Source organism: Hippocampus bargibanti, linkage group LG04, assembly GCF_051943395.1.
Source record: "Hippocampus bargibanti isolate YZ-2025 linkage group LG04, ASM5194339v1, whole genome shotgun sequence".
NCBI lineage: Eukaryota > Metazoa > Chordata > Actinopteri > Syngnathiformes > Syngnathidae > Hippocampus > Hippocampus bargibanti.
In genome coordinates this window covers 3,110,976-3,128,768 of record NC_142737.1, presented here as the reverse complement: position 1 = coordinate 3,128,768, position 17,793 = coordinate 3,110,976, and positions in this window count along the sequence as shown.

The window sequence follows — 17,793 nt, the reverse complement described above, 5'->3', positions numbered from 1 at the left end:
TTATTATTATTATTATTATTATTATTATTATTATTGCTAAAAATGCATAACAAGCAGTCTGTTTATGTAATTGAGAAGCCAGAGCTCCCAAGGCCACATCTAAGAAGCTGACAGTTGGCTTCACAAGCTTTTTCTGATGATTGGCTGTCAAATGCACAAAATGGCGACAGCATCCATTGTGGCCCTCCTTTGACAACCCTGTCATTTCTCAATGGTAAAGTCACCGCAGTGAGGCGGTGGGGGGGGGGGACAAATGAATTTAGCTTTTCTCATGGGACCAGGCGGTTGTGAAAACCACAGGATTCATAAAGCTGCCGTACATAATTATGCTTTTATAGCTGTAGACACTCTTAACGGTTCCTTGTAATTTGACGGTTGCTAACGTAGCAATTTGCACACCCCGGGCTTGATTTGGTTTCCTTTTATATTTCTGTTTGTTCAAGGCGGTATGTACAGTATATTCATATCTTAGGCGATTGTCATTTTACAGTTCCTTCCCCCTGACACGTTAAGAGCTTATGACTGAAAAAGCGCAATGCTGCGTAATGTTTCAACAATAATAATAATAATAATACATTTAATTTGTAATCATCTTTAAAACCCCTCAAGGACACTTTACAGTCACCGGTTTAGTTTTTATACACGCACACAAAAATACAAACACACATTTTTGCCACATGGTGGGGACTTGGTGTGCGAACAATTTGCCCCACGGGAACACCATTTCAAACATGGAAAAAAAAATAGTTATGAAATTTAAAAAAATGATTTTAGAACACTTTTTTTTGGAGCCCGTGCTCACTCAAGAATAACTTTCAAATAGCATATTTCTTGATTTAATTTTTGTGAGGGATTTTGGTCATCTTGTGGGGACTTAACAAGTCAATAAATCCGCCCATGACGTGATCGTACCAATTCAATGACTGGGTGGGTAACGAGCTAGGAAATTACCCTATTTTCCGGTGTATAAGGTGTACCAGAGTATGAGGCGCACCCCCGATGAATGGTGTATTTTCAAATTTCCATATATAAGGCACACTGGACTATAAGGCGCTCTTTCAATGAATGAAATGAAATGGTAGTCCGGCTTTTTATTTGTTTTAGTGTAAAAAATGTGGTGTTTAAATAAATAAATAAATAAAATTACATTAAATTACATTAACTTAAATTAAAATAAAATAATATACGATAAAATAAATTACATTACATGCATTACAATAAATTAAAATAAACTACATTAAATTACATTAAATTGCGTTAAATTACAGTAAATTCAAATGAATTAAAATGAATTAAAATATTTAAAATTAAAATAAAATACAATTACATTGAATTAAAATAAAATACAATTGAATTAAATTGAATTAAAAAAAACAGAACAGGCTGTAACCTCCCACTTCACACACACACACACACACACACTTTACAACTTAGAAAGATTTGGCTTCCTATGGGTTTGGATGCTTCAAAGTATGGTGTTAAAAGAGAAATAATAATAATAATAATAATAATAATAAAAGTACCCAGCGAGTGGGGGATGGGGAAGCATTCTCGTTAGATTGCAAGCAGTGACTAATGGCTTTCCTTCAAGGTCATCTCTTAAATTTGCAGTTGAAAAAGATGAGTTTTGCGGCCCAGGCCGATCAAGGTTAGACAGGCTGTAGACCTTAATGACTCTCGCGGCGTCTCGGGAACGGACCAAGATGGATGTCCTCCTCTCGCCAGAGTAGTTTGAGCGCGAGCAGCAAAAATGTGGCAATAATTTACTCGGCCTGCAGTGAGAATATGTCTCACGGAGGTAATGGTGCCCTTAAAGCTGCTCTCTGGCTACAGCGGGGAGGGGGAGGAAGTATTCATCAGCCTGCTGTTCAAGGACAACCGACGTCTCCGGACAAGTTGGGTCCATAATTTGTAAAATGGCTTCAAATGACTTCTACTGAGCGTATTTTAAAAAGATTCCACAGCATATAGCTATATTTAATGTTTTAAGACTCTCGCTGAATATTCAGGAAGTCTTGTTTTTGAGTTGGTGACGAGTCCGTACGTGACGTCACTAAAGGACCTCCCTTGACCGTAAAAAAGACGCATTGTAGCGGTCCTTCAATCACGTCAATGTATTTTGCTGTATTGTTTGGTCTAAAAACCTTGTGTTGCACCCAAAAGCCGCCAGAAGAGGGTGTCCAAGCTCCATATAAGGAATTTATCAGCCTGTGGAAACGGAAGTGGCCACAGGAGGTCGCCATTTTGTGCCTCTTTTCTGGTGATCGTTTCTCCCCAATGTTGCCTCAAAATGGCATGGAATAAATTCTTTAATCGATTGCAAACATGTATGCTTTCCTCTTCAGAACTATTTGAATCATATTCATAACTGGATGTGTAACAAGAAAGCATATTCTCCGAATCTGAAGCCATTGTTTTGATTCTCCAGCAATGCAAGACGTCTTGGCGTGACGTCACAAACTGGGGGCGGGACTTTCTGAAAATGCCCAATTCGCAGCTCAATTTTTTTTTGCAGATTTTGGACACTTTGAGTCATTTTTATTGGTGTTTTGCATTTGAATAAAAATATCACACAGCGTGTTTTTGGGCATTTTAGATGCTATGAAACGTTTTCCTGATGTCAGTTAAGAAACAAAAAAGTGACTGTGCTGATTTTAGTACTTATTTCTTTTTTTCACCCCCTCCCCTGACAATTTATCATTTCTTGCCAACATCGTAGGCACCATTAAATGTGCTCTTTACGAGAAAAAGCACATTGACTGTAACTGGTTGTCATTTGTGGATTGACACATTTCACTTTGTCCAATTATGTCAGTTTGACAAATTACACAGTGCCGATCTCGGACAGCAGAGGGCGCCATTTATCTTCAACTGAGCTGGTCAGCCAAGCTTTCAATGTCAACAGACTCAATGCGACTATGGAAGTAGTAGTTAAAGTTGGAAACTTCGTTGAAATATTTTAAAATTGATTCGAAGTCACGCTTCAAGCTTACTCTTGCCTATAGAGGGAGGACGTAAAGAAAGCCGTCGACCAATTAATGGCGAGAAAAAAACTTTAGTCTACTAAAGTTTCCCAATACATCTCTTTCCTATGGTGAAGTGACATCGTCCACAATGAAGATACCTAGCTTGATAGATAGATAGCTGACTAGCTTGATTGATAGATAGCTAGCAAGCTGGTGAGCTTGGCAGAGAGATAGCTACCGAGCTTGATAGATTAGATAGCTTAATAGCTAGATAGATAGCTTGATAGATAGCTAGCTTGATCGCTAGATAGATATCTAGATAGCTGAATAGCCAGATTGATAGATAGCTGGATAGCTTTATAGATGTGATCCCGATGGCACATTATTGCGCCTCCAACACAGATTGTTAAAAAAAAAAAAAGCAGCTGTGAGGAAGATGAGCTTGTCAATCTTCCTCAGCCAGTGACGTTATTGGCTCAGTGACACGACTTCAAAAGACAGACCCCAACCTTCCACCGTCACCCACCCTCTGTCTTCAAATGAACTTTATTGAGACATTCTCAGCTGGGCTCGCTGGACTCAAATGCACGAGTGCGCTTAAAAAAAAGGGTTAGTTTATATATATATTTTTTCCATGCGGCGGTGTCCGTCCAGGCTGTTTCAATTCAGCCTGTTTGCGATGAAAGAAGTTTGTGTCATCTTTGCCTGATGTGTGGAACAGATTCCAGTAAGAACTGCCCAATTAGGTGTTCGTAAAAACTCACTCCTCTGAGCTCTCCGATGACGCCGGCCTTTTATAAGCTTTTAGTTCAGCCGTTGGCGCGCTTTGCTTCCCAGTTGACGTATGAACACGGGCCTTTTTTGTCTTTTTAAATTACAGTAAAGTCTCGTTATATCGATATGGGTTATATCGATAGTACTGCTTATTACGATACTATTTCTATGAATGCAAGGAGAAAATTTACATGCCGCAGGATTGGATATATCGATAGTCTGGTTATATCGATATTTTTTCCGACTTAATATGAATGACATAGCAAATGATGTGAAAATAGAATAATGCCAAACACCCGCAGGAAGCCGCCATTTTGCAGCCCTTCGCCTTCCTTCCCATTGTCTTTTTTTTTTAGCCTTTGACCCCTGTGCTCCCTTTACCTCGCAGCCGTTAAACGTCAGACACCTGCCTATCTCTATCTACGTTCCTCCCCCAACAGCAGTAACCATTGCTTTTCCATTTGCCTTCTCGTTGTTAAAAACTAGGAATGTGTGTGTGTGTGTGTGTACATGTTTCTATGAGTGTTCTTGCATCTGCCCCGGCATGAGGCCTGCGAGGACAACAGGCAAGTAATGGGAGAAGTGCGTAGGCGTGCGCAGACGACAAAGGCAGCTGGATGCCTTCGTCAGCTAAATCCCATCTGAATGAACTTTTACACCTCACCCACAAAAACCGCCAGCGTCTCCAAGCGGTCGGAAAAAGAATGCTGAAACGTCACAAGGTACAGTGATACCTCAGCTTACGAACTTAATTGGTTCCCAGAAAGTGTGTATAAGGTGAAAAGTGTGTATTCCAAACATTGGTTTCCCATAGGAAACCATTAAAATGAGAATAATCCGTTCCCAGGTCCCCATAAAGCATAATTTCCAACTAAATAAGCCTTGAAACTACACACAATGTACCTTATTTTATGTGTAATAAATGTGCTATGGTATTGTAATTAAAGATAAACTGTTCTGTATAATAAAGTATGTTTACTTACATTTTTGATGGTCGTTGATGGCTTGATGGAATGGATAGCTTTTTGCATAAAGTCTCTCAAGGAGCTCTGGGTTGTACATCTTAGAAGTTGTGATATTGCAACAGATCCAGGCAGACACACTAGAAACTTCATTCATAGCTGGTTCCCTTGCTTGTATGTTCTCTTCAAATTGTACAGATGGCTTGTGCGCGTTATTTGCGGAGACTCATTGATGGGATATTTTAATCTTGCAGTCTACACTCTGCCTTTTGAACTATCAATAAAGTTGAAACAAATCCAAATGTCACTGTTTTCTATCCATTTTCTGACCATTTCACTTTTGTTTTTTGTTTTTTTCACTTGTTTTTTTGTTTCAAGCTCTGTCGTCTCCCTTTCATGTGTGTGTGTTTCTGTTTCTGTAACCCCTCACCCCTGCTCATTGCTGCGTGTGTCCCCTCCCTCTTCTACCACGGATCTTGACCAATCACGCGCGGCTTTAACCGAAGACTGGGGGCGGGGAATAGAGGACAAAAAAAAAGCCGGCTGCCATTTTCAGCTCGGCTCTCTTCGTTTACTCCAGCGAACAGGCTCGTTCGCGAACGACACATCACTCATTGTGGCGCTCTGTGTGTTTCCCGAAAATGGTTCGTATACCAAGTTTATATTCTTGCGAATTTAACGTTCATAAGGCGAAAAGTTCGTTAGCTAAAGCGTTCACAAGTTCAGGTATCGCTGTACCAATAACTTTATAACACAAGGAAAGCTAGTCAAAAATCCGGTACGGTCACTTATCAGCAGAGGCGCCCGTCGTACCGTATTGCAGAGTAACGGTCCCCAGAGATTAGCACGGCCTAATATGCTAAAACACGTAGCCTCTATCCAGCTGTGAAAGGACGTGCGCGCAGACCAAGATCGCTTTTGCTTCTTCTTTAAGGCGTTTTGGCGGTTTCGAGTTTGCCTGAGGTTTCCTCCTCATTACCTTTCGCTTGCACCTAGCAAGCCGCAAAAACACTAAGTGACTCCGGGAAGTGACAAATTGAGGGGTTTTGGCAGTCGGCTAGCGGTAAAAACACGACTGTTTACATGGGAGGATCCCGCAGAACCACATGACGTGCCGCCGCCGGCCAATAAAAGGACGCCAACGGATGGCTGGGAAGGGAGGTGCGCAGGAGAAGGCAAAAAGTAGGAGACAGGAAATGGCAAGGAATGCACAAACTTGAAACATGTTCTGGATTCTATACTACTACCCCATGATGTCACCAAAGGAGCCATCAGTCAATGCGCTGGGCCTCATGTCAAGGGGGAGGAAATAGGGGATGGTCCACAAGACCTCTTTAAAACTTTGACAGAAAAGTTTGAGACGGGAAACCCTATCCCGCACTTGTCATTGTGATTTGAGAATATCCTGTGATTTAGTGGGCGGCGAGCGCAGGGCTCGAGGCACCAAATTCTATGGCGGAGCAGACAAAGCTTGTCTGTTTTCTTACAATGGAAAATCTTGTTAGTTTTTTTTCCCCCCCTCTGGAGAAATATATATGACGATGTACGGCATTTGTTAAATAAATGAAGAAATAAATATGGATTTGGGCAAACTCCCAAAGCAGAATTTTGCCATCAGATGTTTTTGTGTCAAGACTCTTAATGGCCGACGCATCAACTTGGGGAAGTACCCATGAGTGAAAACTATATTTGGGCTACATTCAATGAGACACCGGTAGCAGTTGTGGGAAAATCTTCAAACATAGCAGGCTAATGTTTTGCTATGGTACCAACAGCTTCTGCATTTGGCTAATGCTAGTTAGCCCCAGGAATATTTTGCTGGCTTTTTTGTTCTAGTGCAGACAGCCCTTGACTTTGGCTAATGCTATCCCCAAGAACATTTTGGTGGCTTTTTGTTTGTTGTACCGACCTCGGCTGCCTTTGGCTAATGCTAGAAACAGCTTCTGCCTTTGGCTAATGCTAGCTAGTCCCAGGAATATTTCGCTGGCTTTTTTTGTTGTGGTACAGACATCCCTTGCCCTTGGCTAATGCTATCCCCAAGAACATTTGTGTTTTTTTTGTAGTGGTACTGATCCTACCTATCTTTGGCTAATACTAGCAACAGCCTCTGCCTTTGGCTAATGCTAGCTAGTCCCAGGAATATTTCGCTGGCTTTTTTGTTGTGGTACAGACAGCCCTTGCCCTTGGCTAATGCTATCCCCAAGAACATTTGTGTGTTTTTGTAGTGGTACTGATCCAACCTATCTTTGGCTAATACTAGCAACAGCCTCTGCCTTTGGCTAATGCTAGGTAGGCCCAGGAATATTTCCCTGGCCTTTTTGTTTTTTGTTGTGGTGCCGACACCCCCTGCCTTCGGCTCACGCTCAGTAGCACCACGAATATTTTGCCGTTTTTTTTTTTTGGTTCTGGTACCGACACCCTGAACCTTTTGGCTAATGCTAGCCTCAGAAATATTTTGGCGGCTTTTTTGTAGTGCTACCAACACCCTTTGCTTTTGGCTAATGATAGCCTCAAGAATATTTTGGCAGGCTTTTTTGTAGTGGTACCGACCCCTCCTGCCATTGGCTAATGCTAGCCTCAAGAATATTTTGGTGATTTTTTTTTTTTGTGGTACCGACACCCCCTGCCTTTGGCTAATTGGATCGGATTGGATTTACCTTTTATTCTTGCAGTGGAGAAAATTACATTTCACAGCAGCAAAGTGAGGAAAGGAAAGAAAGAAGTAGAAACACAAAATACAGGAGCTTCCCGAGCTAATGCTATCCCCAAGAACATTTTGGCAGCTTTTTGGTAGTGGTACCAATCCCACCTGCCTTTGGCCATTTTCATGCCATTTTCAGCTTCGTTCACTTCAGAGATCCAGCTCCAAGAACCGGCTCGTTCGCGAACGACACATCACTCATTATGGCGCTCCGTGTTTTTCCCAAAAAATAGTTGGTATGCCAAGATTATATTCTCGCAAATTTAACGTTCGTAAGTCAAAAAGTTCGTGAGCTAAAGCGGTCGTGAGTCGAGGTATCACTCTATTTGAAAAGCAAGATGGTGAAGAGCACTTAATGTTTTTGCTTCTCTCTTTGGTATGTTCACTTTTTACCAACTTGACCATCAACCAGTCAAGAATCCGTCCGCAGGCCCTGATTCAAATCTCCACGCCGGCTTTGAACGCGCTTGCCGTTTTGACCTTTCCGTTTGGTCAAAGGCAAAAAGCAGTATTCAAGTTTGTGTGATTGCCTTTCAACTGCTATCTCGTCTTCTGTGTAGTGAAGCCAAAAATGTTCACAGATGGAAAAGGACTAATGGTCCAGATGGCTGGTGGTGGTGGGGAGGGGGTGTATGAGGGGAATCATTTTGAAGTGAGAACAGCCGCCGATTACAGTCTCCTTCTTTTCCAAAAGCAAACATATGGAGACCGTTTCCGTCGGAACGATAGAGAGATGGCACATTTTAACGTTGCCATGATCTTCAGACATTCTCAGACAAAAACTCGCACCTGGCTGATTGTTCTTGTTGTCATCAGTAGGATGAGATCATGGATAACTGCGTCTATTTATTTATTTAAATCCCTCTGATTGCTAATAAGAAATTGTTCCCCTGAAGCGCATGGCTCGAGACTCAACTACCTCCCAGCCCTGCCCCCCCTTCCCCTTCCCACTACCACACTCACTGAACTCTGAGTACACGCTACATGCTGTACTATCATACTGAACTCTATTTTTTTTTCTGCAAGACCTCACTTCCACCTATTTTTTTGTTTTTGCATTACTACACTACGTCACTTTACATACGACACTACCTCACTTTACATTCATAAATTACATGTATTATCTGTTGTCAATTGTCTTTCGTTTTTAGCTACATTATAAGTGCCTTGCACGCTGGGTCCGAGAGGACAGTAATTTCATCTGTGCTGTATATCATGCATATTAACCTATTTGACAATAAAGCTGACTTTGACTTTGATATCTAGCAGACGAAAACTTCAAAATGTCGCTCAAAAAGGAAAAACTATTTGTTCATCGAGGAAATGTTTCCTGACGCATCTGTCGGGTACGGTGATCCAGGGCTAGCGGGTCACTATTAATATTAAAACTTGCTAGCACTGGTTCATTTTCCAGTCAAAACATTAAGTACACCTGGCGAATGACGTTCATGATGAGTGTTTTGAATTAGATTTTGATTGAGGCAGTGTAGTTAAATAAAATGGCATTGAGAGTTGGGCCTAATTTTGATACTACTGAACTCCAAATCGCGGTTGTTAACAGTTTTGAGTCATTCACTGCCAGATGATGCGCAAACTGGAGTAGACACATTTACTCCAGTGCCAGAGTTGTTGTCATTTTCACTCAAATTGCAAGATCCACAGAATATTGAGTTTAAGGAATACGTAAACATTCAATTCAGAGACAGAAACCATAGGCTCTCTTTTTTTCATCAGGAAAAAAATTGTTAATTCCTAAATTATATGGGTCTGGAGTTATCTGAGCTTGAAATGGGGGCGGCTGTACAAAATACAATATAATACATATTGATTTCTACAGCGCTTTAACAACAGATGAAGCTGTAAAAAAAGTGAAAACATGGACAAAAGGCAAACGCTGCCCCCTTGTGGAAGGAGAAAACATTGCCAGAGGCCTTACCAGCGCTTTATCGGCACCCCCCGCAAGAAAAAAACAAAACTCGAAGAAATTCCAGTATGGCAATCCACATCATACTTTTCAAATCCTGAATAAATTTGGGAATGGCCACGAATGAGTTAATCAGTTTTTGATATATTTTTTTCATTTTATTTATTTATTTTTTTGGGTGGGGGTTAAGTTTAAAGCAAGGGTGTCAAACATACGGCCCGCGGGCTGCAACTGGCCCCCAAGGAGGTTTGATCAGGCCTGCAGCATAATTTAAAAGTGGAAAAAATGCACGAACGAAATTGAGTTTTTTTTAATGAGGTGCAATTCAATGATTGTCCACTAGGGGCAGAGTGGTGATTTTTTTTTTTAACACCCTCATTAGCTAAAATGTCATTATCCAAACGGAAAAAAGTAGATAAGGAGTGTAGAATTTTCAATGAAAAATGGACCACGTCATATTTTTTTTACAGAGATGCGTGGGAAACCTTTGTGCTTGGTGTGTTTTCAACAAGTTTCGGTATTTTGGTTATTTATAGCATTTATGGTATAATTTTAATGGTCCGGCCCACTTGACATCTACCGAGGCCATATGTGGGCCACCATGTGAAATGAGTTTGATTCCCCTGGTTTAAAGGCTTGCACAATACATATTTCCATATTTATTAAATGTATTACATTTTATAATGTAATTTTAATTGTTTGGATTGTTATGAAAAACTGGCAGGCTAGAGAAAAACAAGGGCAGATTCATAATCATATTTCAAAAAAAATCTTTGAGAAAAGTTACCTGGCATTATTTCCTGTTTAAAAAAAAAACAGAATTTCTCACCCGGGGCCATTTTCTCTTTTTGCCCCAGATGATTAATGTTCAACCTCAAATCAACCATCCCTGACTTTCGTGCGACCAGTCCACTTCCTAGCGCACATCCCCATTTCCCTGAAAGTCAAACTCGAAGTCACTTGAACCTTGTCGTGAAAACCCAGCCGTGCCTTCCCTCTACAGATCTCCAGGAGTGATTCCCATAGTCAAACGCTCGCTGTACTTTCTGCTCACATGGCCCTCAAGAGAGATGATCCCAAAGATAGGACGGCAGATTTATTGCCAAACCCTCCCTGACCCCCCCCCCCCCCACAGATGTTCCCTGATTTTTACAACCATTCTTTTATCTTCAAATTCCAGCCACATGAAGGATTATTTTTTTCCCTCCTTTATTTGAGAGAACAAATTTATAGAACTCAAAAGAATCCACGGTTCTTTCTCTTTATGGAAGAGCTGCCAAAAGAACCATCTCGACGCTCAGTAACTTTGAACGTGGAGCCAGATGTGGGATGGATGTTTATCAGGTTACATTTCAGTCAAATCCAGAAGCCTTGAAATGACTTCCGCCTGATTTTACGAAAAGCTTGGCCCAAAAAGGCCGCACAAAAATGTCACTTCAAAATACAGTGACACCTTGGCTTACGAACTCAAATTGCTTCCCAGAAAGTGTGTGCAAGGTGAAAAGTGTGTATTCCAAACATTAATTTTCCATAGGAAACCATTAAAATGACAATAATCCGTTCCCAGGTCCCCATAAAACATAATTTTCAACTAAATAAGCATTAAAACTACACACAATATACCTTATTTTATGTATAATAAATGTGCTATGGTATTGTAATTAAAGAAATAAACTATATTGAACAATAAAGCCATTTCATTCTTCCATCACCTTCGCTCGCCCACTGCATGACTGGCTTGAGTTGAGATTCCCATGTTTCCACCCCCCCCCTTCCTCCTCCTTCGTTGACTCCCGGCAAGTGTTCCTGTGTTGTGGTGGGAGGGTCGACGTGGGCCAGTGTTGCTGTTTATTTCCATTCTGTCATGTGAGTGAATCTGATTACAGGTCGTTAAGTCAATATTTAGCTTCTGCGGACAGCATCGTCTCGACCCGGTTTATTTATTCTGCAACCCGGCACACATCTGCTGGCAGCGTCACGCGCGGTCGCGGAAGTGTGCCGCGTTAGCAGGAAGCAAAGCAAACAATGAGCAGGCAATCCCTGCTTGAGTGATTCCAATGGGAAGTTTGCAAAGTCATGGTGTGCACGGAGAGGTCGGAGCTATTTAGGATGCTTACAATAGTATTGTTGGAAATGGATTATGAGGGGTGGTGAAATTGATGCTCTTTATTCCATTTATTATATTATTTTTAGTTTATTTTAATCAGTCGCTCATCAAGAATTCAAGGATACCCAGCATACAATTGCATACAGTGCATACAATGACCCGACGCCGAATGGTCGTGCCGGGAGTCCCTTTGACTGCCACTGATCGGGACGACCAGCACCTTTTCAGGTGCAGGCGGGGCCGACAGCGCCACCCGTTGGTCGCCAACCAGATCATGACAGACCTCACTGTCACCTCACTCCATTTTTGCTTACAAGACAAATAAAATCCTCACTTACTCAATGGAGGTAAAGACATTGACGTTTTTATTGAGTAGAACAATTCACATAACCTTTTTTTGCATCATTCAACACTGGGTTGACCCTCGGGTAATAATTGCATGTTGTTCATTTTTGCGTTTAGATTCGCCTCGAATGAGGATTTGATGCTTAAAAGGGGCTGCAGGCGCCTCTTTATCGGTCGCCAAGAGAGCCTCTTTTCATCTGGCCCTCGGGCAAGGAGGATTTGATATTTATTAAAAAGCAGAGATCAGTCCATTTCCTACACTTCTGACATCACAATCTCGGATTATGTCCGTGAGGCGGACCGCACACGGCGACCGAATCTGGAACACCTCTGCTGCATGTTTACCACGACCTACCATTTGAATTGTTCGTTGCTAAGACGTCAGGACTTCATTACACTCTGAATCCTTTCCGTGCCGTCTTGATCCGAAAAGTATGCCAGTTTTATGTCGCAAGACTTTCAACCGGACCTATTTGCATTTCATCCGTTTGGCTCAGGTCCACCGAGAACTGGTTTCGGGCGCTTTGTAATTCTAAATGATCCCGGAAAAGCCGGCATACATTTGGATCCAGGGCTTTTTCTAAGACTGCATTCATAAATTAGACATGCAAGCCTTCGAAAAAGAACAACTGCCAGTCACCCTCCCCCCTTTAAAATTCACTTTCGTCTGCAAAACATCTGGAATTCATTGAGAGGAGAGGGTGGAGGAGTTTTTTGGAAGAGGGGGGAGGTTGAGATGAACTCCAAAAGGAGTCTGTAGATTTGGACACAGACCCTTACTTGAGGTTCCCCCCTAACCCAAAAAAGGATTTGCAAACAGAAACCTTCTGATTTTTCTTCTTAAGACTGTTGCTCACCTCTTGTTTGTGACAGCGGTGGAACAAACCTGCTTTTCTTCTTCATAGACTGCGAATGTATTATTTCACATTTCTTCCCAAACATTTTTTGAACCGGTCGTCAACCTGCTCACAGCAGGACTTTATGGAAAATCGGTCCTCCAGTCTTAGTCACATGACTTTAGGATTGCACTGACTCATTTGAAATATGTCGGTCATTACCTAGCCTCTTAAAGGACAACCGACACCGTTTTTTTTGTTTCCTAGCTGACATCAGAAAAACGTTTTAGAGCATCTAAATTACCCAAAACACGCAGGCTGATTTTAGTCAAATGCAAAACACCAATAAAAATGACTTAAAATGTCCCAAAACTACCACAAAATGAGCTCGGAACTGGCACGATTCAGAAAGTCCCGCCCTCTTGTTCGTGACGTCATGCCAGGATTCTCCTTCACAAACTGCCTTGCTCCAGAATAAAAACAATGGTTTCAGAGAGTTCAGATCCGGAGAAGATGCTTTCTTGTTATTCATCCAGTTATGAATATGATTCAAATACAGTAAAGTCTCGTTATATCGGTATCGGTTATATCGATAGTCCCGCTTATTACGATACTATTGCTATGCACGCACGGAGAAAATTACATGCGCGCAGGGTCGGATATATCGATAGTCCCGGTTATATCGATATTTTTCGGACTCCCGAGAATATCGATATAACGAGACTTTACTGTAGTTCTGAAGAGGAAAGACTAAATGTTTGCAATCGATTAAAGAAGTCCTTCCGTATCAATTCGAGCCGTCTGGACTCCAATGTAGCGACCAGAAAATGCACAAGATGCCGCACAAGCTCCATTGGAAATGGGCTGATTTGTCCGCTGGGAATTTGTGTCAACTTTCACCTTCTTTATGTGTGTTACCGTAATTGGCTGCGACACACAACAATTCACCATCGCTTTATTTATCTAGTTTACCTTCTAATTTTGCGATCAACACGGTGTTTTCAGACGAAAAAAAGTACCCAAAATGCATTGTGTGTCGCTTTCTCAGTCAGGGGCGTTCCCTCCGTGAAGTCACTTAGGGCATTGTCATCAACTCGAGAACAAGACTTAATGAATATTCAGCACAAGTCTTAAAACGTAAAATATAGCTATTATTATCAATCGATGAAAAGGTTTCTTCAGCCGTCATCTGTACTTCTTTGAAGGTGTCGGACGTTTCGCTTCTTATCCAAGAAACTTCGTCAGAAAATTATTATAAATATTATTATAATTATATGCGGTGGAATCTTTGTATAATGTGCTCAGTAGAAGTCATTTGAAGCGATTTTACAAATTATGGACGGAACTTGGCCAGAGGTGTCGGTTGTCCTTTAAAGTTAATTAAATGGTAGAGAAGTTCGTCACAATGACGAAAAAGCTGTCGGGCAGCTGTGCAATTATTACGCTAAATTACTTAGCTATTTTTCACTTGTCGGTGTGATTTCATACATTCTTTCCCATTCGCGCTTGATGAACAGGTTCAGCTGTTCAAAAGACCGCGGGTGTCCGTTGTCGTATTTTACGCTTCATAATGCGCCGCTGCGTATTTTTAATGCCAGGCGGGTCTGGACTGCAGGCAGATGAATCAATCATAGATCCGCATATTTGGGTTGTGATTATATTCAAGGGTTTGATTTTGAAAGTGGAATAATGTCGTTCCTTTTTCATTGCCAAAATACGAGAGGAACACTAGTTCTTGAAGTGCTCGTTAAGGGAAATAAAAGTTGCAGAGTGCCTAAAGCAAATACTTGTGTAGTAATACGTGGATGCGCGCGGCATGGTGGCCTTTATGAAGAGTGCATTTGTTGGTCTGAGACATTAATTATAACCTGATGCAATGGAGTTTACAGCGCGCATGTGTGACTATAAAGACAATACCCACGTTTTTGTTGTGATCATTTTGGCTGTAATTCTCATTTTGAAACCATTTGTAAACATTGTGAAGGTGTCTTCCATTGGCATATAGCGCTAAATAATTGTGACCCGTCTCACCATAGCTGATGCTTCGATTAGTTATTTACTATTATTATTCAGTATTACACTATACACTATTACACTATACACTATTAACGCGTTAAACATTAAAGAGACAGGCAGACGACAGTGAGAGAGTTTCAACTTTGATAGCAGGGGAAAGCAGCTAGCAGGGGACAGTGAGTGAGGGTATTATCGCCGAGAAAGCACAGCAACTTCACTTGGATGTCATCAAGAGGCAACTACATCAACGGACATCACAAGGGTAAATAAAACGACTTTATCACATGGTACCGTTTATTTATTTCATTACAATCCAATAGCACATTTATTATACATAAAATGAGGTATATATTGTGTAGTTTTAAGGCTTATTTAGTAGAAAGGTATGTTTTATGGGGACCTGGGAACGAATTATTCTCATTTTAATGGTTTCTTATGGGAAATAAATGTTCGGCAGACGAACTTTTCGCCTCACACACACTTTCTGGGAACCAATTAAGTTCGTGAGCTGAGGTATCACTGTGTTTCATTAGCTCGGTGAACATTAATCAACACGACTTAGCATCAATGCTAGTTTTCAGCTGTCATCCCCAGGCAGGTTTCTACGATCGCATAAACCACAAGATAACTACTTTAAACTCTTCCCACAATTGTTTCCTTGCTTCGAAGACTATTACCAAAGCTGACCTGAGTACAACAACAACAACAACACTAAGGAATTTGCGATCATCATCTTTATCGCGTACCCCTAGACGATGAATCGCAGCTGTCTAAGTGGTGTCCAAATTCACACCACCCTACAAGGGAACCCGACAAATGCACAGCTAAGAAAATATTTACAGTAAAGGATGATTCTCGTGTGGCGCTTTTCTATCTCTGGCTGAGAAGTGATGTCACTCGAAGGATGTCGAAACATCCAGGGAGGTCGTCGCCCTGACGCGCCAAATGTCGCCACACACGGGAGGAGGGTGGGAGTGCTCGTAAATTTCGCATTTGCTACAATTCAGCAACTGTTTACCTGAGAAAAAAATTTAACCCTTGGGTGTCATTTTGGCGGTGTGGCATTTTACAACCGGGAAAAATGTTTAAAAAATATTTTCGCATTACTTGTTGGATTCAAGTAAAGCATTTCAATGACCTTTCTAGTTAAAGTGCCTCTGATTAACCTCAAACAAATAATAATAATAATAATACATTTCATTTGTAAGTGCCTTTCAAAATTCTCAAGGTCACTTTACACTCACAGGATCAGTTTTTCTATGGGTGAGCAGCGGCAGCCACATGCGCCAGCGATCACTCAACCTAGAAGTATCTAGTTAGCCAGATAGCTAACTAGATAGCCAGCGTACTAGATAGCTAGCCAGATAATAGATAGCTAATAGCCAGCTAACCAGCGAGCTAGCTAATAGATAGCCAACCGGGGAGATAGCTAACAGACAGTCAGCCCGCCTGCTAGATAGCCAATAGATAGCCAGCCAACCAGCTAGCCTCTAGATATCCAACAGATAGCTCATAGATAGCTAATAGATAGCTAGCCAGCGAATGGATAGCCAGCTGACCAGCGAGCTAGCTAACATATAGCTAGCCAGCTGGGAAGATAGCTAACAGATAGCCAGCTCGATAGCCAATAGATAGCTCGCCATTAGGTATCCAACAAATAGTTAGCTAGCTGGATAGATGACCAATACACAGCCAGCCAGCTATCTAGCTAATAGATAGCCAACTAACTAGATAGTGAGCTAATAGATAGCTAGCCAGCTAATAGATAGCTAGCCAGCCAGACGGATAGCTAACAGATAGCCATGTAGATAGCTAGCCACTAGATATCCAACAGATAGATAGCCGGCCAGCTAGACAGACAATAGATAGCCAGCCATTAGCTCGCTAGTGGTGCAAAGTTTAGCTGTTCTAGTTAGTTTTTCCTGGCTTTCGTTTTCTCCCAAATCTTCTTTTCCTTTCGGCTTTTCCCTTCAAGGGGTTGCCACAGCAAATCAGTGTCCTCCATCTAGAGAGGTTTGATCCGCATGTTTGTTTCGGCCAAGCTTTTACGTCGGATGCCCTTCCTGACACAACCCTCTGTATTTATCCGGGCTACCGAATGATTTTGTAGTAACTCCAGGGATGGATCTGGGAAATTAAAAAACAAAAGTGTCTGGAAAAGGGGGTCAAATTCTAAAATGGAAAGGGCCCGATCTACGTATTTGGGTACAAAATACGTACCCAATACGTACCCCCTTGCCACCCTCACCAAAATTCACCTTGGTCATCCATTGGACACTGACTTTGTTTTTGACTCTGTTTTCAAAGACAAGGTCAGGCGAGTGTCCTTGCCAAAAGTATCCAGACCCTGGAGCCTTGGGTCCAAGGCGCAAATGAAAGAACACCCACACTGACAGCGGTGGAGTTAACACAGATGAGGAGGACATGGTAAACACAGAAGACCACCCTTCAGTTTGTAAATGAGTGTTGCGAAGCATTTCTGCCACGCTTCCAACCGAGCTCTATTTAGACTTTGCAGGTGGATTTATGAGGATAACGTTGGAACAGACACAGTGTTCAAATTACGGCAATGATAACATGGTGGACGCCAAGTCTTCTGACGGTGGATTTTTTTTTTTAAACAAGTCTACACACCCCTGTTTAAACGCAGTGAGGTTTGTTTGTTTTTAGGGGCGTGTCATTAAAAATAAATAAAATAACCGCATTAATCACTTAAAAAAAACCACCATTCATATGGCGTAAAACTTTAGCTTCATTCTCCGAGAAACTGAAATACAGTGATACCTCGGTTTACGAACGCTTTAGCTAATGAACTTTTCGCCTTACGAACATTAAATCTGTGAGAATATAATCTTAGCATACGAACTCGTTTTTCGGGAAACGCATTGAGCGCCACAATGGCTGGCGGACTACTTTTCCACACCCACTTTCTCTGAGTTCATACGTGGTTTGCTGTCGATTGGATACTTTAGCTTTTTTTTTGTGACCGAATGAAGCCATTTTCCCAAAAAGAATTTTTTTTTTTGTCCTCTATTCGGCGCCCACAGTCTTCGTGATTGGTCAAGAATGCAGCAGTCAGGGGGGGTGGTTTAAACATTAAAGAGACAGGCAGACGACAGCCTTCTGGCGGCTTTTGGGTGCAACACGAGGTCCCCAGACCAA